Source organism: Crassostrea angulata, unplaced genomic scaffold (assembly GCF_025612915.1).
Source record: "Crassostrea angulata isolate pt1a10 unplaced genomic scaffold, ASM2561291v2 HiC_scaffold_46, whole genome shotgun sequence".
In the NCBI taxonomy this organism is placed as follows: Eukaryota; Metazoa; Mollusca; class Bivalvia; order Ostreida; family Ostreidae; genus Magallana; species Magallana angulata.
The window spans coordinates 17,728-28,175 of record NW_026441601.1 but is presented as its reverse complement, the minus strand read 5'-3'; the positions used below and the strand labels follow the sequence as shown (position 1 = coordinate 28,175).

The 10,448-nt window shown below is 30.6% G+C and overlaps 1 pseudogene; it reads left to right on the top strand.

The window, feature by feature from the left end:
• Positions 1 to 539: 539 nt before the first annotated feature.
• LOC128168748 (uncharacterized) lies at positions 540 to 8,436 on the top strand (annotated as a pseudogene).
• Positions 8,437 to 10,448: the final 2,012 nt, after the last annotated feature.

Below are 10,448 nucleotides of genomic sequence, written 5' to 3'. Positions count from 1 at the left end.
CATACAAATTTTTACGATATCTGCATGCACACACCGCTGCAGTTATGAAACTGTATACTTAAAAAAATCATGATTCAATGCTATAATATATCGTATAACATAACTTCGTCAGAATACGACGCGCGTGCGAAACGTTTTAATCCGCTTGACGTTACGTTTAAATTTTGTACAATTTAACTTATTTTAATTAATTAATGGGCCTTATTATCTGATTTAAATAGTATAAAATTATAACGAATAAATTTAATTTCTATCTATGTTATACGAGTATAACATAACTTGGAACAGTTTACGCTTTTTTATAAACCACTTTGCGGTGTATAAAGCGTAAACTGCCCCAAGTTATTTTATATCGTATAACATATGTAGAAATTAAATTCATTCCTTAGATATCAAATGATTTATGAAAATCGTAGAAAACAAGTTTATACCACATACGAGTAATGTTCTCTTTCTAACAGATAACAATATTTTTTTGAAATAATTTCATCAGTAACATATGATATAAATATATTTAAACGTAATTCAGTGACAAAAACATGCTACTGGGTCCATCTAAGTTCTTGGTCAACCGGTCTGATACAGTGATAGATACGATTGGTATAAGAAAGGTGTTAACAACTCCGGCTGAGTTGGTCCGAACTGAATGGTCATTATGCAGTTTATCAAGGATTCATGAAGTCGTTATGATATGCAGTTTACTGTGTGTTGATTTCAGTACTGTGGAGGAGATACCGTATGACAATGCCAGACCTTATAGGCAGTGGGTGCAGGAATGGTTTCCCAAGATAAAAGTCAAAGAGCTCAAGTTGTAAGTCATTTTTACAGAGAAGCTCATCTGTTTTACGTGATGTATGTTAACAGCGGTAAAGACATGAAATAAGCGAAAGGCAGTACATCAATTTACCCAAAAGGAACCCCAAAGGACACAAAAGGAACCCAAAATGACCCAAAAGGGATTCAAAAGACGTAAAAGTTTGGGTTTTATTTGCGAAAGTAGCTGAATATCACTTCCTTATGTCTATAGAAGTGATTTTTGTCACCAGCAAAAACAAAATAATAATAATTGATAGAAATTGAACATTTTGTCATTTTTAAAATTGCATAATTTGTGTTAGGGAAGGAGTCTATAGCAACACAACGTAGAACATATACTATGACGTCACAATGTTAATACAGTCTGGCAAGTGACGTCATACAACAATATTGCGCCAAAAACATATGAAATATAGGTGAGAGTCTATAGAAAGCACATTGATAGCCGTAATTAGTACATAAACAAGTAATATATGAAAAATGTATAGATAACGGGACATAAAATAAAGGAAATGTCTATACAAACTAGTAATAATGTAGTCTAAAGACAATAATGTTCCCTTTTGTTGATACCAAAAGGCATATAAGTATTTAATTTTTTCTTCCACAAATTTTCTCTGAATTTTCTGTAAGTTTCATCTTTGTACAATTTTTCGATACTAATTACAGAATAATCCTCAACTGTATGTTCGTCAGTATAAAAATGCATTGCTACAGGGTCGCTAGTTTCTCTCCTGATTGCTATATAGATTAAGTCTTCATAATACATAAAAATCAGAAATATTTTATTATTGGAACCATAAAAAATAATCAAAATAAAAAAAAAAAAAATTAGAGGAAATACGGGCTAAGCAATATCAATTTTAGTATAAATATTTATCCCAATTTAGTGGTATAAGCTGATAGACATTCTGATATTCTATCATTTTATTGAAGAATAGAATCTTCAAATCTTAAACAAATGTCTACAGAACTACAAAGAGTTACACTTATTTTTATCATCCTTACGTTGAAGAAAAAGGTAGTGACCTTGACCTGACCTTAATGCGAAAACAAAAAGGTCAAATTTGATTAAACTGATATAATCATTTGGTAATATGATCCGTTTAACCGTGTTAAAATTTCATGAATTTCTTATTATAAGAAGTATGTTTGATAACGAAAAGACTCCTTCTTTAAGATGTACTTCATCCCATAGCCTATTAAAAAATAGGTCACAATATTGTAAACATCACACAGAATTGTCCATAGTTTGCTGATCCATTTTTTTCTTGTTCGTTATTTTAGTTTAAAGTTGTATGATAAAATTATTTAATGTATGAAACATCAAAACATCTTCAATTTTACGATGGATGAAGACCTCCCCGTAAGTTATTAATTTAAAACTTGAAATATGTGAAATAAAGTATCATATTAGTTATCCCAAATGTGTATTTAACTAATCAAGTTAAAAAATATACATTTGTACATACTAATTGTAATTTATAATGTCATTTAATGCTCCTTTTGGGTATCTCTTGAATCCCGTAGGGCTCATTTAGGGTCCTTTTGGGTAAATCAATGCACCCAGCGAAGAGACGCTTTGTTTACATAGCGTAGGTTATAGTACAATCGTAACTACTCGGCCATTTCCGTCAGTTACGGAAAATGGCGAGCGTGATCCGAATGGGTTATGGTAGTCTTTTACGATTAAATGCTTTTATCCAAATTTTCATTTCTTCAAGAGTTTTGTACAATTCTTCCATGAGTCTAAAATATGTCACTCAAGATATTATTTAGTCAATATTTTATTAACACTGTATGTAGAATAATTGTTTATATTTATGATATTAACTTTGATAAGTGTGTTGCTAACGCTGAGGGTAATAGAACGGATTATCAACTGCGTCTAAACCAATCAGATTTCAGTATTTAATATGAAAGTATAACAATATATCATCTTAAAAAAACCAAAGTTCCAATAATAACATGCAAGTTCAATTAATGATACGCCTGTTGTTAATTTTTGAATAGTTTCATTCGACATTATCATTTTGAATATGTTAATACCCAGTGTAATTTAATGCGACTTACAGTAATTGATTAAATGTTCATGTACAATTAATAAACATTCCTAATACAGGACACAACCAACCCACGTGTCCAAGGTATGGCGGTCGCCCGCTTGGACACGTTGGTTCTCTCCGGGTACTCCGGCTTCTTCCCACACCAATGACCCCCTCGCGCTAACATCCGTGCCAACGAGAGATATTAATATAAGTTGTAGAACTTGTTTATCAATCGTTGTAAAATAAATAAAGTTCAGTTCAGTTCATGTACATTGTATACCAACAAGACATGCTACAATATTTGGACAAGATGTTATCTCCTCAAAAGCTGACATTCTTTGTACAAAATGTGATGATCTCAGCAAAATCCTCAGTGTCTGTTCAGAGGTAAGACTACCGACATTTCATACAGTGTCAAACTTTTCCATCATGTATGTAAATTTACATGTGCATGTACCAGCATGCATTGTACATTCTGTTCCCCATTAGTTCCTATCATCTTGCGCCGTTCTACCATTAATAAATTAATTTGGTTATTGCATATTTTTTGATAAATTTGCCTGTTTAATGGGAGATAACTCTTTTTTAAATCCAAAACTGTTAAAGATTAAAGTGTTCATTGTTGTATACAGGTTTGAAAATTAAAAAAAAAACTAGATGCCATGGTATAGTTGTCATTCTATCAATAATTTACAGTAAAAAGATACATTTATACCGGGAATTCGTTATTGAAAACCTTCTGTCTCTGTTAAATGTGTTTCTCTTTGTGCAAATAATGTGCAGTATGAAGAATGAAACCTATGTACAACTGTACTACTTTATGACTTTTTTTTTCTTCTTAACACCAAAAAAAAAAAAAATCAAGAAATTTGAATATGCTGCTTTTTTTTTCCTCTGTTGATATTTTTTTAAGTAAAATTACAACGAATAAACATGCTATTCTGTAGCTATCTAACCGTGAATTTAGTTTCTGTGCTATTTGCCCGTGGTGAAGAGTCATCAAAACTATTCACCGGCAGCATTTGATTTCCCTCCTTTTTTAACTCGGAACACCTCTGACGTAATCCAATTGCTACATTAAATTCAAAGTCCTCTAATTTGTTTATCATCAACAAATTTAGCATCGCAGACAAATAAAGTTTTATTCGGTATAATAAAATACCTATTTACTGACTTTTCAGACGATAGCAAGTTTATTGTCCCCCTCAAGACAGCAACTATTTTCCTCGGCTTCGCCTCATGAAATAGTTGCTGTCTTGAGGGACAATAAACTAGCTTGCTATCGTCCTCATAGCCAGTAATTAGGTATATATTATATACAGTTATGATAGGAAAGGTTTCGGGGGGGGGCAGAGATCAAAACATTTTTTTTGTTTACAACAAAGTTGAAATATGATCTAACAAGTAGGGGTGAATGAAAATGAATGTTTATGAAATGTTTTCTTTAAACTTTTCAACCTGCATTCAGTTGCATTATTTATCACTCAGTGTTCAGTTAATATAAGGTTAAAATCTAGTAAATGATTCCAGTTTGTCTTTTTTGGTGCTAGAACTATTATAACGTCATAATTGATATGAAGAATCTTTTTCACGTACTTTAGGGCTTTAAAGGAATTATATAGAAAATTAAACAATTTCTTAGATTCCTTATTTCACACAAGTGCTTATTTCCGTGATTCTATCGTTTTGCATCAAGTCGCAAGAATATGAAATTGCCAACACCGATTTTTTTATCATATTTCCTAATAGTATACATGTGTTTGAAAAATTAAAGCGAGATTCTAAAATCTGTGAGATGTTCTTCTTGCCCTTTCATGGATTTTAATTGCTTTAATTAGTTAATAAAAGGCTTGCTTTTAATAAGGAATTTACAGTAACTACAACAAATAAATTAATGTTTTCATTGTTAAATGATTTTTTTCATTTAATTTGACAAATAACATAAAACATATAAGGTTATACAGTAAAACTCGGTTATAGCGAATTATGGAATTACTTCGTTACATCCGTAATTATTTATATCTGTATAACGAGTTCGTAATAATATCTATAGCGAACTCACTATATACATGTACATGTTTTCTTTCACCAGACTATAATCTGTGAGATGTTCTTCTTGCGCTTTCATGGATTTTAATTGCTTTAATTAATTAATAAAAGGCTTGCTCTTAATAAGGAATTTACAGTAACTACAACAAATAAATTAATGTTTTCATTGTTAAATGATTTTTTTCATTTGTAGATGTACATATAAGGTTATACAGTAAAACTCGGTTATAGCGAATTATGGAATTACTTCGTTATATCCGTAATTATTTATATCTGTATAACGAGTTCGTAATAATATCTATAGCGAACTCACTATATACATGTTTTCTTTCACCAGACTATAATTTTTGCTAATGAGGCTAAAATTAATATGCATTACTTTGATACCTTTAATATTTGCATTGAGAATTGAAAAAAATTATATGAAGATAAATTCATTAAAACTATTTTGTTAAATGGCAGTGCAAACATTTTTAAGCTGTAAACTTAAAAGAAATTCTTTAAAAAGGAATTAAATTTCGTTATTATTCATCTTTACGGGACTTAAAATCACTTCGCTATATCCGTAAATCCGTAATATCTGAATTCGTTATAACGTTAAATTTTTCAAAGATTTGTTGATAATTGTACCGGGGACTCCGAAACACTTAGCTATATCCGAATATTCGCTATATCCGTGTTCGTACTAAACGCGTTTTACTGTATATGTAATTTTTTGTGGTTTAATTTTGTGATCAATTAAAATTAAACAATAACCAGATCCTGAATCCCACAAACAGTTGTCGGAATTTCAATTAATCCCTTCAGGGTAATTGCGATACTGCTCTTTTGCAGGGTAAAATGACATAATTTGGTGACATAACATCAATTGTCTCTTTAACGTCATTTAATTATCTACCTACTAAAATCTCGGCAGAGTATATAAATTTTCCTGCAAGAGAGCAGTACCACAGTTATCGTGAAGGGGTGTATTTGTTAGCTACCATCAAATGTCAAACTTTTGGTTATAATACATTGTCTATATCATTTAGACAAGGTGCATGTACTGTACATGATTGTATGAATCTGCCGAAGTATGCCGAATGAATCTTTAATATATATTGAATATTAAGTGACTTTTCATCTACTTTAAGTGACATTTGATCAACTAGCACTAAAATGTTAGCTTCTTTGTGTTTGCTTTAAAGCATGGTCAAGATTAATTTATTTTTTTATTTTTTCTCTCAATTTGGGATATTAAACATTCTTTTTCTCAAACCGTTAAAGGAAGTCTCTCTGACGGAACAGAATATTCACAAGTTAAAAAAAAAGCTCTGCAAAGAATTATCATCCTCAGCAACTAAAAATTAGGAGGAGTACCAGTACAAGATCAACTGGTGGCCTGTCATCAGAGGTGTATGCCCAGCATGTTAGAGAACTGCTATCACATTATAAAAGTTCTGTTTTAAAAAGAGGTCTGCTTGGAATCATCTTTCAAAGTACAAATGTAATTGAGCATGTTTTTAGCAACACAAATTGTTGAAAAATTAAAAGAACACATTAAATAAACTGATAACATGTACAAAAAAACTGATAAATTTTTAAGCCATATTAAGTAGATCACTAAACCAAATGCATGTAATAGTAGGTGTAGGTATCAATTTGAAAGTGGACATATACATGTATATCATGCAGAAATATGCATCATGATATGTCAATTTTTGCTTGAGAATGTGTATTACATTTGTACGATACTTACCAATCTGTATCAATTCACCTTGTATGAAAAAGCTAACCTAATCTATTAATATAACAATTTCACTTTGTAATGTTATATGCATGTTTATCACTTTCTTCAATATACAGACACAAGTACATGTGCATAGCCTTAACCAGTCTCTCAAATTTCATTTGCCCATAACATGATTATGGGTAGGGTTGTCTTGACCTTGAACCAATATTCTAGAGCGAAGGTCAATGTTGTTAAAAAAACAATTTTACATTTTTAACTTCTTCTTAAAAATTACAAGGCTAATGGTTACCATTTTTGGTGTGAGGCATCTCTATTGTAAGAGAAATGTTAATTATGAAATTCGTGGCTCTACCACCCCAGGGGCGCTACAAGTTGGGCCAAATATGCAAAAAAAGCTTTTCATTTTTTTTTTTAACAAATCTTCTTCTCTTCTCCCACATACATGAGGAAAAAACTGGTTGCATGTTTATGATGTCCATGAAGTTCTCTACCAAAATTGTGAAATTCATGGCCCCTGGGTCAGGGCTTCTGGCTGCAGGGTGGGGCCAATGTGGCCATATAGTAAACATGTATCAAATTTTAGAAAATCTTTTCTACTTTCATATATAGGGAGGGTGGAGAGGGGAAATGCAAATATATTTTGTCTGTACTTTTCAAAGCAACAAGTATTGCTGAAAGTGGGGCACTTTGAAATTGTCATCATCCCCATGATGTCAAATTTTATTCATGTGTCGTAATTGTGCATTTATTTATCCATTGTACATGTTGTATATATCTGACAAATTGACATAAGGATTTCATTCTAGTATATTTTATTTTGAAGGTGTCCTTTACCTTTCTGAAAATAAAGCCAGCAAGCTACGAAAAAATTAAAAGAAGAAATGAACAAGCAGTGGTGGATCCAGCAATGGATGAACAACCTTTTCTATTTTACAGAAAACAGTTCAACTTCTTGAAAAGTCAAGACCGTAAAACAATTTTCAAAGCACTCCTCACAATGAGAATGATGGACATTAAAAGTTGGGATTACTGACAATAGGGTACCAACATGATTGAAACGTTCAAATCCCAAAGGTCAAGACTGAATGCCAAGTAAGTTCTCCAAAAGAATAATTCATGTTCAAGATTGCAAAGTGGTGGATGCACATACTATATTATATATAGAATTACTGACATCAAGGCATCAACATGATTGAACCATTATTTTAAATCACAAAGATCAAGACAACACCAAGCAAGTTCTCTAAAAGAGTGGCTTCATACTGATACATGTATGAGTTCTAACATGAATGTATGTCCTTATAAATACCAGGTACATGTATTGTGAAATAATAGGTGTGATAACAGGGTCGTTTCAGCTTAAGGTGTTAGTAAGACATTCCTCAAACTTGAGCAATGAAGATGAAAGGAATTCAAATGTAGGAACAAATTTACTTTTAATCATGTATACAATTACATTGTCATGATCTCAATTCTTACATTTCCTGATGCAAATTCGAAAATTCGACAGAAAAATGATACATAATTTTGCAACAAAGTTGTTTTATGCATAGATTTTGTTGATATTCATATGGATAATTTCCTTTAAATTGCATCACTTGCGCATCATTTTAATAGATTACATTTATGACTTGATTTCAATAATAAAAGAATTGTCAATACCATATAAATGTAGATAATGACCTAAATTTTGTTTTGTAAATGTAACGTTACTATGTAATGATAATAAATGTAGTACATGTATATATAATATGTATGTCGCTGGTGCTAAGAGAATGGTTTACATTGTAATTATGTGTCGCTGTGTGCACATAGGAAACAACTTGAAAAAAAATTAATTAAAAACTAAACATGAATGTTTCTTTGTTTATATTTATTTAGGTGTGAAATGAATGAAAAGTCTTTATAAATATTTAACGATTAATGTGGATAGAAATTAGCAAATATAATAAAATTTTTATCTAATGCACAGGCACCTGACATTATAAATTTGTTAATAAAATCAAATACCCTATACCGATTGATAAATTAAATATACAGTAGGGTATTTATTTTTTTTTGAGAAAAATTTATAACGTCAGATGCCTGTGATCTAATGGTGTATAGAAAACCTCATCAGTCACATATTGACATAAAACGACTTAAAAGGTTTGGACATGTAAGCAGTCCTAGAACAGACATCGTTTATTTCTGGAACTCCTATTAAATTCAACTATTTTTTTTATAAATAACTATGTGTACTTTTTTTTATTATCAAGTTTTACATGTACAGGAAAAGATGTCTACAAGAAAACCTATCAATTCATGAACTTCTGATTGATCTCAAAGCCTACCGGGTATATAACTACACTTAAATACACCGTAACGAAACAAGGCAACTATAATAATTCATTTAAAAATCAATGGACTGAAATGCATTTTCTCATGAACACATGTAGATCGGACCATCGGCTTATTTAATAACTTATTAGCACGAATTATACATGTGTATACATGTACACACTACCTTGTTTGAAGTCGACGACTCGGCAGTAAATATTCTTATGCCTATTATGTAAAATATTTTTGGATTGATACATGCTTAATTCCAACTTCTCTCCCCCCCCCCTCCTTCTTGCCCACTTTGTCTCAGAATTGTTGAAATTGATTTTGCTTCATTATTATGATTAAAATCGAAACAGTACCAATATAACAATCAGCAGATCTGTGAATTGTATTAGACATGCTTTATATATATAATTGTATGTGGAAATGAAATTCTTCACAATATTAAAAAAAAAATTATATATTACATGTACATGTACATTTGATTACAGGAACTTTTAAATTTTTGTGTGTTGCAGTGATTAGTGAAAATATACTTATTAGGTCGATTAGCTTTGAACATGTGTGAATGTGACTTTTTGTTCAAAGATAACAAGTTGTTTAGTTTAATACTTTTATTTGATTAAAACAACATATCTTACAAAATAACATCAAAATAACAAACATCCCAGCTAAAAAATTGAGGGAAAAAAATGTACAATGTATATAGAGCAAATTCTAATTAGTATAATCTAAATAACTGTAATACAGTTCTTCTACAACATTTCTTACTTTGCGTTGATCACTGTTTAACAATTTTTTTTATTTGGGATCATAAGTTTGGTTCGTTGAAGTTGTCAACAATCGATAAAAAAAATTCTTTCTGCGGAAAGTTTGATTAAAATAAGCAGTTTATATTAAAGTTTTATTTAAGGAATAAGGAATCATTCTTTGAGTATTATGAGGTGATAAGTTCGGTCGGGGCGTGATCAAATCCAATAAAGCCCGACCGAAATTATCATCTCATAATATTCAAAGAATGATTCCTTAGATTAAACTTTATTTCATTTGAATTGTACATCAATATAAACAATAAATAATACAAACAGGATTCGGAAACAAGTTGTTACAACTTATATTAATCCGTTTCCTTAAGTTGACTTTCAACTATTAAAAACAATAATTGCCCTTGCTGAATGGCAAGAATATTAGGAACAACAAATGAAAAAAATAGATGGAAAAATTTAACAAAAAAAAAATGAAAAGGGAAAAATTTGATAGAAAATATACAGAGAAAGATATCATAACTTGAATTAACATTAGAAGTGACCGAGTAATAAACAGTCGTACGATGCAAAAATAAAAAAATCGACAATACAGTAGTAAGTGGAATAAAGTTACAAATCGTTTAGTAGCAGAAATAAATTGATGTACATGTTTGAAAATGTTTATATTATAGGAATAATTTCTATCTGGGTCTCCAAATAACAGAATGTTTA